At 40.5% G+C, this 16423-nt stretch overlaps 3 pseudogenes; 2 read left to right on the forward strand and 1 right to left on the reverse strand.

Annotated features, from left to right (window-relative positions):
* Nucleotides 1–9330: 9330 nt before the first annotated feature.
* On the reverse strand, nucleotides 9331–10180 carry LOC147461670 (uncharacterized; annotated as a pseudogene).
* A 449-nt stretch (nucleotides 10181–10629) lies between these two features.
* LOC147461671 (uncharacterized) lies at nucleotides 10630–11117 on the forward strand (annotated as a pseudogene).
* A 740-nt stretch (nucleotides 11118–11857) lies between these two features.
* LOC147461672 (large ribosomal subunit protein uL11z pseudogene) lies at nucleotides 11858–12757 on the forward strand (annotated as a pseudogene).
* The last annotated feature ends 3666 nt before the right edge of the window (nucleotides 12758–16423 follow it).

The following is a 16423-nucleotide window of genomic DNA, read 5'->3' on the forward strand; positions in this document are numbered from 1 at the left end:
GATTCGTCTCCATTGACTCTCTGGAATGTAATGATCCCATTGGTCCGGGCTTCGAGTACTGAGGTTGACTGAAAGAGTCAGCAGCCTGAGTTCTTTGTTCTCCTATCGTCATTGGGTTTTGCACTCCATTTGTTGGTGCTGGTCTTTGTGAGCTAGAAGTAACATAATACTGATGTAGTGGTCCCCCAAAGTATGTATATCTTTCTAATTCTTTCTTGCCCATTGTTGAGTATTGCCTCCCATACTTGTCGTAAGCGGAAATTTTCACTTCCGATCCCTATGTGTAGGTAAAGACATAAAGTCTTTTTTGGTCTGTCAACTCTCCAGTGTAGGGTTCTTCACATCTATAATAGAGATCTTGCTCCCCATTATTATATTTGTATAGCCCCACATAGATGTTATCAGTGTTGATCCTTGTAGTTTCATTCTCTCTTCTTAACCTCGCATCAGGGAAGTTCATTATTGGTGCTTTCTCCTCAAGTTCTTCATCTACTTTGGCTTTGGTGCCCATCAATCCCCACTTGTCCACAATGTTAGGGTTTAGGACTACCAAATACATGGTACCCTCGTCATCTAGATATCTGTCTCCGCTATAGCTCACAGGCACTAAGTCCTTGAACTCACTAGGTCTATCTTCTATCTTTACACAATAGCGGTCCATTCCATCTTTGTAGATCTTGGCACCTTGCTCATTGTCGTACTGGTATTTTATGAACAATAGCTTTATTGTGGCGGAAGGGTTTGATGATCCTGCTGCCATATTTTCTCTGTTGTTCAGGTTCAAGTGTTCCAAGTGTTCGGTGAAAATCTCGTAAGATCTCTCCGAAGAAGTATCAGAAACACTTCCTTCAAAGATCGGCTCTAATGGTTGCACCCAACTTTGGTTTACACTTCCCTCAGTTGATATGACACTTGCTTGTTCCCCTTGTTTTGGTTGGTTATTCTGGAGATTCCTGCCCGATCTCAAATTCATCAATTCCCTTAAAGGACTTTGACTTTTCCGTCTCGGCAATTTGTTTTTCCAAGTTTTTGTGGTCAGGATTGATCCAAACTGATTGATACTTGGTCAATTGTTTAATCTTGTTAGTTGGACAACTTTTGTTTCATCAAGTGAGAATTTTGTTGCAGTTATGCTGAAAAAGACATTATACGCGTATGATGTCTTTTTTCACAGATTTGGACTATTTTGGTTATGCTCACTCTCAGTAGCCCCCTTATGCTCTTTCCACTCACAAAATTTAGTTTGAACTCTGTTTGAGCAAGTTATGGCTAATTTAGGCTTTTCTTGGCAATTTTCCGCTTTTGACTTGTTTTGGGTCAATTGTGATCCAAATGGCATGAAACTTGAAACATAACCTCTAGACAACTATTACAATGGATCTGTGTTGGCAAAGTATCAAAATATGTCCAAAATTAGGTCAAAGACATCATACGCGTATGATGTCTTTTTCATCAATTTGGGTCAAGACTTGATATTTATGCTTTCTACAGTGTTTGTAACACTCTTGTCAGGTCAGATATCAAAAATAAGCAGTGGATGTGCTAAAAAACATTATACGCGTATGATGTCTTTTGTCCCAGATTTTGACTATTCTTGGTTTTAAGCCTTCTCCAATGTTTATAATTGAGTTTCAAGTGTTTTTGTCAGGTTTGAATGTAAAAACAAGATCTGAATCCAAAATTTCCTATTCTTTGCGTTTCTTGGACTTTGACTTGTCTTTTTGGGTTTCTTTGAGTGTTAATGCTCTTGTTTTAAGTTGAAATTAGGGTATAACCCCCCTTTTGAACACTCTGGTAAAGTCAAAATTTCTGTTTTGGTCTCTGTTTGGTCATTTAGACATCATACGCGTATGATGTCTAAAGTTGCAGATTTCCAGTTTTTTGGCACAGAATCCTTCCTAAAGCTTTAGTGATCTAACATGCAATCAACCATATCAAGAAAATACTCCAATGATTACGAGCTCCAGATCAGGATCAAATGAAGTCCTACCTAAGCTATTCCTAATCATAAAATGGGTTTGGTAATTGTGATTTTAAAGAGATCCACTGCCACTCACGGACTAGCAAATTCTTCTTCTATCAACAACTACTCAACACCAACAAAACAACAAACAAATCTAAGCTAAACTAAAAATACTGTCAACACTGAAGACCCAGGAATACCCCACTTCCTAGTATCTCTCGAGATCTTCGGAGTCCACCACTCCTAGATCTTTTCTAACTAAAGTATACAAAGTAGTTTATACGACTCACCTCGTAGGATTAGTTTAAGGTCACCTACTTAGGGCTCTCGTCCCCGGCAGCAGAGCCAAATGTTAAGGCGGTTACGCTGCTAGCGGAAGCTAAATAGCGAGAACTCAACCAACAGCAGAATTTGTCAGATGAGGACGGAGCTTGACCCGCAGGCGCATGGAAACAACTAGGTGGGTGTCAAATCACCTACTCGACCTTCTAACGACAATCACTACTAAGGAAATCAAATCTAAGTTCTAAAATACGCAAGTGACTGAAATCCGTACTACGAACGAATGCTATACGAAACAGGATCTAGGATCATTGAATCGATCTCAAACTCAAGGGGAAGTTTATTCACTAAGTAAGAACAACACCCTAAAGACTTGAACTGCAAAATCAACCTATAACCACTCCGTGCGGTAAACGCGTATGAAGACAGGCCAAAAAATATAGGTGATCGAAACTTGACCCCGATGGTACCAATGTGTAGCTCTACTCGTTGTGGTTCTATAGATATGCTGCACGCTCCATTCCGACACACGAGTTGGAAGAAAACTCACACTGAAGCTCGTAGGAACTTACCACACATAGAAGCCGATAGCGCGCACTCTTGGTATCTGTGCGTAGCTCTCGCCGTTGCTAACACAATGGCGGTGTTGCTTCTCCAATGGCGGCTCCGTAGCTCGCGTAGCAAGTAGATAAGACTCTCTCTCTCTCTCACTCTCTCTCAGACACAGTCACGGCGCTCAAAAACTCACTTTGATTAATAATCTGAATCCCCTTAGGTTACAAAAACTTTGGCTTATATACCTCAGCTTTGGAGGTGAGAATATCTCTAACTAATTACATCAGCAAGTGAAATTACTTCGGGATTACAAGCTGGAAACTCAATTGAGTCTCGTTACTTAATGAATGGCTCAAATCAAAATTAATGTCGGAAAGACATTATTACAATCAATGGTTACAAAATGATGAGTGTGAGCAAAAATGTGGGTGTGATCCTCTGCTGGCTCAACAAGGATTAAAAGAAACTTTTTTAAGAAATGATCTTTTGGGATTCTTTTTGTATTTTCACATTAGCAAAAGATCTTTCTCTCTTGTTTTGGCTGCTTGACTGGTAAAAGATGATAGTAAAGATGGTAATGTCGTTGGTTATGCACTAACTCTGGTGGTGATACTGATTTGGGCTTCTATATGTGATACTGATTGATCCTCTGCTAACAACCTGGTGATGGTGCTGACTATGAAAAAAACTCTTTGGTTAATTAGAATACTGCCATATTCGGATATTGGTCTTTTTGGGATTCTTTTGAGAAATTGGATATTGGCTGCTCACATTAATAAAGGGATTTATTTTTTTGTTGTTGGCTTCTTGACTGGTGGTGGACTGCATGATGATATCAGATATTTCATGTATATGGTTATTATTCTGGTTTTTGACACTAATGGTAAGGATAATGGCTGAATGCCTGGTGGGGATGCTGGATATGCATGCAAGATTCTGATTACTGGAAGGTAACTTGTTGGTTATGCTGCCATATTCTGATGGTTGCAATAGGTTATGATACATTCAACAAAAAAAACAGGGGAGTTCATACTTGAGGATCTGGCTTGGTCGAGCTGATTGCTTCTTGCTTTTACCTTGGAAATTTGATTGCAAAGGGGAATTCTCTATGTCCTTTTTTGGTTGCTAAGGCAAAGAGATAATATATTTTTTTGCTACTGATATTCTATTGGCATTGCAGTAGGACTTGGTATCATTTGTGATTAGAAGCACAAAATAAGATTCTCTCTAAAAACCTATATGGTATGCTTGTTGGCTTTGTTTTACCTACAAACAGGGATTAGTTGGCATTGGAATGCACTTTAGCCTCTCTACCTGTTAGTTATGTGTTAAAAAAAGGGGGGGAGCTTGGTAATGGGTCTGGACTAGCCGGTCATACTTACAAGTTACATATTCAGGCCTAATCTAAAGGAACATTGCAATATGGTACACTGGTTTTTTAATGCCATTTTCTGGTTCAGATTGGTTCACATCAGTAGCTGGTCATACTTGGAAGTTACTCAGGGTTAATCTAAAGGAACATTGCATAGGGTACACTGGTTTTTTAATGCTATTTTTTGGTTCAAATTGGTTCACATAGGTATATGAGGGTTTTTGGCTTCTTTTTCTGATACTAACTAATCCTCTGCCTACTGGGCTGAAGTATAGCAGATACAAGTGTTGCTCGATATATTAAAGTTTTGACAGCTACTCAAGCTTACTTTATGGTTGTTTGCTGGTTTGAGTATTGCATATTGGATCCTACTTGGATCTACTGCTCTGTTTTTGATTGGTTTCTGACTGGATCCTACTTTGATAACCTGAGTTAATCTGATGATTGAAATCTTGGTAGCACTATTGGTTCTGCTATCGAAATGGGACTCTAGCAAAATATATGAATAACTCTAGCAAAAAATAAGGATGCAAAATCCTCGAGACTTTAAATGTGCAGGATAGTAGCTAGTTAAATTTTTTTAAGTTCGACATGGATAACAACTGATAGATTCTTTGAAGCCTGCCATACGTAGCCAAGTCTAACATGTCTATTGTCTTGACTATATGGATGCAGGCGAGAATTCTATCTTGGCTTAAAGAGGTTTAACTTGCTGCAGTCCGACTTTCGAAGCATTTGATGCTGCAATTGGGATAGTTTTTGATACCTTTGTACAAATTCCTTTGGAATGATACTTTATTCTTACTATATTGTACAGTTTTGATTCAAAGACTGAATTGTTTCTGTATATATCTTTGCCTTGACATCTTTAGCCAGTCGTCTTTTTGAACATCTTGTTCAATTGGTGTGTTATTTATTTAATTTAACAGCTACACACACACACACACACACACACACACACACACACACACACACACACAGTAAGAATTTTTGACATAGTGCATATGTATATTGGTTTATTTGTTACATCCACACAATGAAATTTAGGGTTTTGTGATAAATACAATAGGTACTACAAAGGTGGTGATGGTTTTAAATCTATAAGTGCCATGGACACACCCTCTACATTTATACATACATGCATATTCACAATAATATTTTTGTTGTGAATTCAATGTCTTGAGAAGATGTTCTCAACTTGTGTGATTACAAAATAAGAGATTGTTGGGAGTTCTACTTATCAAGATAGAACTTATCTCTATTAAAAGGTGATTATTTTTTATTTTTTGCTCTCTCCTTCTCTCTCTCTCTCTCTCTCTCTCTCTCTCTCTCTCTCTCTCTCAATGGATAATTTACCTCATTATTGGAGAATGCAAGAGCTACGTATTGTTAGATGTGACAACTATAACACGTGGATGGGGGGCGCTTTGCACCTGTCACCCATTCAATATAGGCAGGTGAGTCTCTCATCCCTCAGCTAGGAATGCTTGTGGCAGAAAGCATCTCCTACAAAATCCAATTTCTTTGTGAATTTATCTTTGTAAATCTAATAAATGCTATGCTCTTTTGTAATTTATGATCATAAAAAGATAATTATTTTGTGTTGAAACTTCAATCTAAATTGTACTTAAGCATATGATTCCAATTGTGGTTAGGATTAAAACATAAAACACACACACCCCTGTTTTCTAACGAGGAATCCCAATCCCCGAGCGAGTACTTCCGAGCAGACAAGAAACCGAGCGAGCATAAGCAATGAAAAAGATTGAATCAAACTCTCAATAGTCACTCTATAGAGTATAGTGTAGCAAAGTAACCATGTTGCATCTCAAATAGTTTCGAACAAAAGAGACATACTCGTCCTTTAATGTGTTTACACACACATTGATACATAGTCATATCCTTGCTTCGGAACCATCTTGCTGAGCATATTCCAAAACTCTATTTGTGCAAACTTATTCTCCATGGTAAATTCACATGCTGCAATTTTATAAGTTCGTGCACAAATAGATCAAAAGATGGTAACTCAAATGCCACATGTCCATCATAATGCATAGGTAGCTCTTGAACTTGAATGATATCCTTTGCTTGCTTGAGTGCCATGTGTAGGTTGCTTTGTGTGAAGGCATTGCATGTAGTATACTAGCTAATCTGGAGGGACCATCGGACTATTACTAGTGTGTCCTTCATTCGAATGCCTTGTGATTTCAATAGCAATGCGAACCTTCTAGAATTGACATTGGCCATGATTGAGAAGAAAGATTTTTTCACCACTAGCAAGTTCAATAGCCTTTATCTTCACCTGCTCTCGCATTAGAGTTAATGGATGCAAATTGAATGCATTATTATTTCATAACGTTGTATCACAAAAAATATAGAAAGTGCATAGATCCTATCGTCAAACATAAGAACAATCTTGTGTCCACATTGTCGTCCATAAATGGTTATGTGTCTAGCCATGGTTGACTACAGGATGAGTAATTTCAAACTCCAAGCAAACCTTTTTGAGAAATCATAAAAAAGAAGAAAAACCCCACAAGGTACATAGAACTTAAATTATAATAGAAACATTTAGCATCAGATTACATATTACAATCTATCTATCATTGTCTCTAAACGTCTAAAGCATTCCTTATGGAGAATTTAATCATCCACCCTTATATTAACTCCTTGATTATCCAAGGTTATGCTCCCTCCTCTGAATCACACCTTGTGGTCATCAATATTAAAGCCATGGTAGATGCTTGGACAAGTAAAAATGTGTGTGTGTGTGCGCGCGAGCAATGTTGTGGAGGGGGGAGGAGGGTTTCTCAATACATATTATTATGGCAAGTGCTTCTAAGGAAGTTATAGAAGAAGTAGATTTGGTAGATCGTATTGGTAGGTTGGAGCCAATATGAACAATGTGTATTTGCAATCTTTGGTGCTAGATTGTACCTTATTGAAATTGGAGATAATTTTTTTTGAATGACTGACTCCATTTTGTCTAGCTCGCAAAAAAGATCTTTCAGCGCATAATCATGAAACTTGAGAAACGAAGAGGAAAAGGATCCCTCACATCACATACTTGAAAATAATCGTTTTCATGAACTACGGACACTCTTAGAGTTTGCATGGTGAGTTGCAAAAGAGGAGGCCCCAATCATGAGGACTCTGTGGACAAGGGCGGGAGAGGTGATGAACATCATAAGATACTGTCAACATGAATGATAATCACCACTTGCATGCAAGAGCTTGGAAATCACCTCTTATGCAATGCCTTCACAATCACCTCGGCCCCATTTTTCAACAAGAAGAAAGATGAAGAGTTTGGGTGTGTGTGTGTGTGTGTGTGTGTGTGTGAGAGAGAGAGAGAGAGAGAGAGAGAGAGAGAGAGAGAGAGAGAGAGAGAGAGAGAGAGAGAGAGAGAGAGAGAGAGAGAATGAGGTTCGTCTTCCACAGTTGCGGGATCACAGTTGAGGAATCCTTTCTCAAACACCAGCCTTTCTGGTCACGCATCAAAAATGACTTTGATGCGCCGATACACTTTTTCAACGATCCCTAACTCCACCTTCTTCTAGAGTTCCACAAAAGTAGGCCTGACTCCACCACTGAGCAGCAAGCTATACATGGAAGGGGTGTGCATGCTCTCAACCAATCTAGCCAATTACGCTCTCTCTCTCTCTCTCTCTCTCTCTCTCTCTCTCTCTCTCTCTCTCTCTCTCTCTCTCTCTCTCTCTCTCTCTCTCTCTCTCTCTCTCTCCTCTCAGACTCAGCGCTGCCACTATAAGTCACGCACAATGCTCGAAAAACCTAGGTTTAGTGTAACCCCACCTACAAATTTTGAGATTTACCTCTAAATTTTATAGTTGAAGGTGAGAAAACCTCCAAATTTTGAAAAAAATTTAGTGTAAATTGGTATAAAAACCTTCAGATTTAGTGAGTTTACCTCTATTGTTTCTAACATGTAGGTTTGACAAGTTTTTGGAAAAAAGTTTTTTTCAAGCAGTGGTCACTCAATCTCAGTGGCGGCCGAGTTTAGTGAATTTTCAGTGTCATGTCTCTTGTTCACTCGTAGGGCTTCTCTCTGTCACACACTCTCAGAGTCTCAGAAGCAAGTCAGTCTCTCAGTCTCTCTCTCTCTCTCTCTCTCTCTCTCTCTCTCTCTCTCTCTCTCTCGGAAAAAACTTTAGAAAGGCATTTCAAAAACATCAGATACAAGCCCGTCCAAAAGACTCAAAAGTCCCTCAACGTCCATCTTATTGATGGCTTCAACCACAGTGGCAATGATCGTAGCATGTGTCTTTTAAGAGTTCTATGATAGAAGTCAAAATTCTTGAGCCTTCTTCCTCTCCTGGCTTACGCACTAATTAGACACCTCTTCACTTCCTAACAGCACCTGGAACATTGGTACGTTGATTGTGGTTCTGCATATCCTCCTTGCATCTAAACCTCTGTGGTGGCTCCCAAAATCTCCTTGTCGTGCGGGATCTCACATGGACAACGTGAGACTGAATGGCTCATGAAATGCAGCACTGCACTTTAGCATAAAGCTTGGAAACTGCATACCCATCATAAAAAAAAGCATCATGCACATCTCACAGAGTAGCTTGTTCAACAATGTTCCTTACAAGAAACTGCTTGATAGCCTTGTCCTTGGGCACACATCACCCACAATTGGAGCACCTGATGGGGTTGGTGTGGCCTCTTCCATGCTTGTTATGCCCACCATTGCGACGCTCGACCATCATGACTACTTATGCCGCAAGTGCTTCTACTTCCTCTTCGTCATGGAGATCTCTCTCCCTCTCTCTCTCTCTCTTTCTCTCTCTCTCTCTTTGTTTAGTGATATCTTTGGCTTATTCTGATTAAACACCAATTTCAAGTGTTGTGCAGCATAAGGGAACCCTATGTTGACATGATAAGACATTAAACTTGCATTGTGAGAGAGCAGTTGACATGATAAGACATTACCCTATGTTGACATGATAAGACGTTAATCTTGCTGATAAGACATTAAACTTGGATTGTGAGAGAGCAGTTGACATGATAAGACATTACCCTATGTTGACATGATAAGACATTAAACTTGCATTATGCTGCACAACACTTGAAATTGGTGTTTAATCAGAATAAGCCAAAGATATCACTAAACAAAGAGAGAGAGAGAGAGAACAATCTACTCAACCACCGATATGAAGTCCCTTATTATTAGCTCATCACCTGCAGCGCAAGCTCGCAACCCTATTAAAGAGACCTGGCAATTTAGATACAAGAGAGGACTATCGGAGCTGCCGCCATGACCCTTGCCCTGGTTGCCTCCATGGCCGTTGTTATAGCCACCCTTGCCACCTTGACCGCCATGCTGATCAATATAACCACCGTTGCCCTTGCCGCCATACGTACGTGGCCCTTGTCCCCACCCGCTGCCAGAGGTGCCACAAAGCCGGGGGTTGATCTTACTGCGATGGTGACAAAGCAGGCACTCCCTTCTCTTCCCAACCAGGAATGTTGAAAGTACAAGCCCAATCCGGCATATTGATTGTCCGTCGCCCAATAACCAAAAGGCACGACCACACACTCATACCCTTCCACATCACGCCTGTTGAGGCTTATAAGAATGTACTCGCAATCATTGATCAACAAGAGCAAACAGTTATCGTGTCATCTCTCTATATCTTTCTCTCTCACTCTCTCTCTCAGTATGTATGCAGTCATGTATCTCTGTGTATGGCCGCCATGGCCTTCTCTCTAAAATACCACAAGGAATGTGCTGCAAAACTTCCTCCTGAGATGAACTTACCATGCCATCGCTGGGTTATAGCTGTCTTCTTGGCATGCCTGAGTGTCTGGTGAGGCCAACTCCAAGGGCCACTGCAAGCCGAAAGCTGGCTCTCTCTCTTCTTCGGCATCCTCTTCAATATCGCTACTACTGCGTTCGCGAGGCTCACCACTCCCATCACCAAAAGCATGGCAAGAAGCAGCACTGCCAGACCCTTGTTGCTACCCACATAAGAAGAGCTCGCCATTGCAGTACTACGGTGCATAATACTTTGCTAGAGGTGCAAAATGCAAGTGATGGATTCTCTCTCTCTCTCTCTCTCTCTCTCTCAAGGCGCGCGCTCTTTGAGAGAGTTGAGTTTTTTTTTTTTGGAGAGAGAGAGAGAGAGAGAGAGAGAGAGAGAGAGAGAGAGAGAGAGAGAGAGAGAGAGAGAGAGAGAGAGAGAGAGAGAGAGAGAGAGAGAGAGAGAGAGAGAGAGAGAGAGAGAGAGAGAGAGAGAGAGAGAGAGAGAGAGGAGAGAGAGAGAGAGAGAGAGAGAGAGAGAGAGAGAGAGAGAGAGAGACTCTCTTAGCATCCGTGGGGCACTCACGAGAAGCCATGGCGAAGGGCGACTCTACAAGAAGCGCAAGGGCAACCTACCCAAGAGGTCAACGAGCATACGGCCATCACTGAAGCGCGCGAAGGGGAAGCCCGGGAATGTCTGGCTGTAGGGGCGCTGCGCTGTCTGGGTCCCACCATTACTCGCTATCCACAGAGCCCAACCATCTCTGCAGTGTCCCCTGTTCGTGACCTCACCATCAAGTCCTTGCTCACAAAGAAAACTGAATTGCCGAGTGCTCTCCCTTGCAAGCAGCGCTTCTTCAAATACCCTCAACCCCACAGGCAGACTACTACCTCCATCCTTTCCCTCCTCTCTCAGCAGCAGACATGGGAGTCCGTGCGTGATTTGCGATTCATATGTGCGCCCCTGTACTCTGGTTTGAGTGTGCGATGAGCGCAATTATGGCTCCTTCCAAGGGTGCTGCATCATCTGCGGAGGTACCGACATTTCTGATGCTTACGACTGTAAAGAGTGCACCCAACAGGACAAGGATAGAGATGGTTGCCCCAAAATTTTAAACCTTGGTAGTGCCAAAACTGATTTATTCTATGAACATAAGAAGTATGGTTTCAAAAAAAGATAGGTTACTGCACTCTCGCAACCTTTTGCTTTGTCGTGCCTTATGAGATTGGGGGGTGCTGCATATATACAGCTGAAATGTGTCATGCTTATTGTGGGGCTATGATGGCATGTTCTTGCATATATAAGAGTGCAAAGAATAACACTTTTTAATTTGTGAGGTTTCCACTCGTTCAGATAGACAAACAAAAAGAGAGAGAGAGAGAGAGAGAGAGAGAGAGAGAGAGAGAGAGAGAGAGAGAGAGAGAGAGAGAGAGAGAGAGAGAGAGAGAGAGAGAGAGAGAGAGAGAGAGAGAGAGAGAGAGAGAGAGAGAGAGAGTCAAGTGAGTGAGGGCAACGCAAGGTTGCGAGAGCAGAAGCAGAAGCAACAGAAAGAAAGGAGAGGAAACCAACAGAGATGCTGTCCAAATTGGATCCCTCACAGATAGTGGAAGGGACGACAACGACCTTGGCTTGACAATTCTGGACAGCAAGCTTGACAATAATGCACATGCCCTTCTAGTCCTTGGCAGTCTCCTTGGTGATGTCCTATCCTACCTTCTTGGGCGACAGGCTCAGAGGCCCGATCTTGGGTGCCAATGAAGAGGCATCTCCAACTTCCGCTCCTGTTAAACAAACAAAAACCACCTCCTCATATTCTTGTCGCCCTTTCTTTATCAGCATTGCATCTTCATCGTGGGTGCAAAACATGCATCACTCAGCTTCATGTCTACCGGCTAGTGGAGTTTACGGGTGGCTCCCTCAATGGTGACTCTGAACTGGAGTTGGACTAGAAGTAAGGGAGCAATTAGCGCCGTTTCCCTTGTGATCAAATCCCTCGAGGAGCCCGAGCGCGATAGGAAGAAGATGAATGCATTGCTACAGCTGTTGCTCCTCGCGGGTCTGAAATAGTAGCTAAAAGTGTTATAATCATTGCTCAAGAACGAGTACTGCTGTGGTGGGCGCCTGTGCTCTGGTGTGCACACAGCCTTCTCTGAAGACAACTGGAGCTGCTCATGATTAGTGCTAAGGGCCTTGTTAATCTGCTCTAAGTTTCGTGCAGCAATTATCTCCCTTCCTAATCTCAAAGAGGGTGAGCTCTGACAACAATCAGATTCCTATCCATTTAATGCATAATTAATATCACAATGATGAAGCCGACTGACAGAAATAGAAGAGATGCCATCATTTGCATTTATGACATTGTTATACTGTAGGTGCTCCTCATGATTGGTGGCCAGTGGCTACTCTCATAATTGTATTGTCATAATTCCTCTTATTAATCTCACCATGCAAGCTGCTGCAGTAGTCGATTGCCTTTTTCTTCTTCTTCTTCTTCTGCTTGCCTCAGTCCTAGCATTGGCGTTAGGGTTTTGCTCCACGCTAGTGTGCCACATGAGCTCTTAGGTGGTTTCCGACCTGCAAATTCCTCTTCCTTCTCCTTATACATTTAAGAACATCAAGCACAATGGCAACATTTCTCTCGATGATTTGATCGAGACTGCCCATTTGATGCATCCCTGTTCAATAGCAAAGGAGCTTGCTGGCACAGTAAAGGAAATTCTAGGCACTGCGTTTTTGTTGGTTGCTCTGTTGGATGGGAAGGATCCCAAGGATTTGCAAATAGAGATTGACGATGGGGATGTTGAGATTCCACAGAATTAGCTTAATTAATCTTAGGTAGGTGCCTCTCTAGAATGTAGCGCTGCTAAAGTAAGTTTCACTTTGTGGTACTGTTGCTGGGTTTTTCTTGCAAATCATTTTTGGACAAATGTCAACTTGTTATACTTCTAATGAGTGTATGCTCAGCGTGGAGAGAGAGAGAGAGAGAGAGAGAGAGAGAGAGAGAGAGAGAGAGAGAGAGAGAGAGAGAGAGAGAGAGAGAGAGAGAGAGAGAGAGAGAGAGAGAGAGAGAGCACCAATTCACATGCTTAAGATAGTGTTCTCGGGAAAAATCGATTTCACAAACATCCATAGAGAAAAATTCTCAAAATAACGGCATTTTTTACAATTAAACTCTATTTTTATTTCTTCCATTATGAGATGCGTATGGAAATTGGACTAAAGAGACTAAAGCCTAATCATAGCTCTAGGTCATGTTAAAAATGAATATTGGAGTATTAAAACTATCACTAAGAGTCTAGGACTAATGAGAAATGAACCTACATTAATCTAAGGTCAAGGCCAATTACCTATGATTAGCACACATAAAACCTAATTTTATGATGAGTTAATTTTCACAAAGCAAAGTGTTGAAACTTTAGGATGCCTAGCTTTTGAACATGAAAAAACCTTATTTCTTGAATTTTCAAACCGGATTCTATCCTCTTTCCCTCCCTTCAATCGGTTGTTTTGAGTTTTCAATTGGCTCTAGAGAGAGAGAGAGACAGAGAGAGAGAGAGAGAGAGAGAGAGAGAGAGAGAGAGAGAGAGAGAGAGAGAGAGAGAGAGAGAGAGAGAGAGAGAGAGAGAGAGAAGATCCTACAAGGTAATTTGGTTGTGCTCACACGTTGGCTTGGTTTTCATGAGGACTAAAACTTAAGTGGGAGAATGTGCAAGGTGAAGTGAAAGAGAAGAAAGATAAGTCAAAGATCGAAGTAGACTTGGTCAGCTTTGGCCCCTGGAAGTGAAAAGACTTTTTCTTGGAGATTCTCCAAGCTTAACATTTTTCTGTAAATATGTTTTGTATATGATGAAAATAGTTGGTGATAATGATTGTTTCTCTTTTTTTAGAGAGAGAGAGAGAGAGAGAGAGAGAGAGAGAGAGAGAGAGAGAGAGAGAGAGAGAGAGAGAGAGAGAGAGAGAGATCGAAGCATCTTCTCTCATTTAATAGCGCTCTTCCTAGTGGACATACATGGAAGCTCTTGGTTTGGCAAGTCTCTATCATCTCCAAAAAATGGGATGTCAATATGATGCAACCCTTTTCCTCATCCAACTAGCAAGATTTCCTTACCACCTTGACTTGAGCAGACACAAGCTCAAAAGAGATTGAAAGTTGCCGCAAACAAATTATGGCCTTCTAGACAATTGCTAGATTTTTCCAAACAATGATCCAAAATGGAAAGGAGTCGCATCTTCCATCTTTATGAACTAAGATGTTCAATTGATCTATATTTAAGTTTCCAAAAAAACATATTTTTGCCAGCAATGGTGACATGTATAAGGACAACTAGATTTGTATAATCATGATTGGGGAGCAATGGTGCTGACATTTATTGATTGGATTTAGAGAAATCTATCTCTCTCTCTCTCTCTCTATCTATCTACCTCTCTCTCTCTCTCTCTCTGTGATATCTCTTTTTAGAAAAGAAGTATATATATACGTGAGAAACTCACTTGGCAACTTTGCTCGGTTTTGAACTTGCTCGGATAAGTTCGCTCGATGTTTGGTAGAACTCTTTTCTAACTAGCCTTTGGTCGGGCTAGTATCATATGCTTAAGTGTCAATTTAGTTGAAATTTGTTTAGAGAGATAACTGTTTACATGTATTATTTAGGAGAAATGGATTCCATCATTGGTTAAACTTGGATATGCTGCTACTAAAGCTCCTATTCCCATTCCTTCCATTGGTACACAATGAATTTTATCTTGTTTTAAGGGCCCTGATTTTCACAAGAAACTCCTAGATTTTGAAAAATTATCATGTGAAAACAAAACCCTGTCGGCCCTTAACATTGCATCTATAAATGACTGGATTTCTCTTCTTGTAACATCATGAAAAAACCCCACTGATTTTCTTGAGGCATTTAATAAGCTATTAATCTCGTTATCATTAATAGATTGCCAAGATTCATGTGATTTGAATTTTTACTTTTCATCCCTACCTAATATTGTAAATAAGCCTTTACAAATAAATGGTATTCCATCTATTCCTATACAGCTTAAATCTCAAGTGGAAGTTGTCAACCCTCTCTTGGATTTAGACTTATTGGACACTCAGAGAAAGAGGCATTGTCTAATCTAGCTTTTCATTCGTCTAACTTATCTCCTTCTAAAAACATCTCTGTAGCCTTCTCTACTTTAGTTCCTTTACTTCCTCCTAGACAAGTGGAATTGGACTCTATTCGACTTGATCACAAGCTATGGGATTTTGAGCTCATCAATCATAGGGCTCCTTTCTCACTAGAATCCTTAGCCCTTATTTGTATCATCTCCCCTCATCTTGTAGAGAATTGTAAAGCCACTGCTATCCAAGCAAAGCACTTACTATCTTCTGATTTCTTTTTTGAGCTTAGCCAAATCAAGCTTTCTGATATAGATTCTTCTAAATGCTCTAATTTGGCACTTATAGCACGAACAAAAGGGCCCATTAACCAAGACAAATCCAAGGATCCAAAAAAATTCCTTAAGAATTGTTGGAATACTTTTAGACCCTTTTTAAAATGTCAATGCAAGAGGGCGGACCCTAACTCATCTTGCATAGCCTCTATCCTTTGGCTAGACCATCTTTTATGGTTTGTCTTCCAAAATTTACCCAAATTTTTCTCATTCTCTTCTGGACTAGCACAAGTCTATGCATTCATTGGGTGGGTAGCAACTATTCCCATTGAGGTAAGAACTGCTCTTATTGTATACTTTTGGTTTCATGAGCATATGCTAGAGGCAGCCTGTGGCATAGTCCTCTATAGTCCCAATACTCCATTACTCCCAAAGCTAGTAAATACTCCTATTGCAAACACCATTAAGCCTTCTAAAAACAAAGATTCATTCAAAAGGCTTCCTTATACCCCTAGAAGTATGCAATCCGCTACCAAAAACCCAAGACAATTTTGTGGATCAGAGGAATTGGGAGAAACTTTGAAAGCTTTGGATTTCAATGATGATGATGAGCAGGTTCGGTTCTTAACTAGAAAAGCTAATCATCTCTTCTCTTTTTCCACTAAAAAATGTAGTAAGAGATTTGTTCATGTCCTATTTGTTAATAAGTTCTTTGATTTCTTATCCCCTGAAACTGTGTTTAAAGAGGTTTTGAAAGAATTTAATATTAACAAAACATTTAAGGAATTAAACATTTGCATGGAAATACACTAAAAACTTATCCACCTTACTATAAAAACCCTTAGAAACTTTTTGCAACTTCTCTTTCCCACTAGTAGAATGTGTTTGTTCCACTTCAAAAAGATTCAAACCATTTCTCAAAACTTTTGATAACTATGGTTGCCATGTAGTAACTACAAACCGAGAGATATGTAGACATCCATTGCTTAAAAAAGTGGTTAGTACAGGCTTAAATCATATTCCATATGAACTATTGAATCCCAAAGCAATCATTAATGAATTATGTGATTGTTGGCCAAAAGTGTGTAAATTAATGTGCATCAATGAGTCTGT

This window comes from Adiantum capillus-veneris, chromosome 3, assembly GCF_014529385.1.
Source record: "Adiantum capillus-veneris isolate H3 chromosome 3, ASM1452938v2, whole genome shotgun sequence".
In the NCBI taxonomy this organism is placed as follows: Eukaryota; Viridiplantae; Streptophyta; class Polypodiopsida; order Polypodiales; family Pteridaceae; genus Adiantum; species Adiantum capillus-veneris.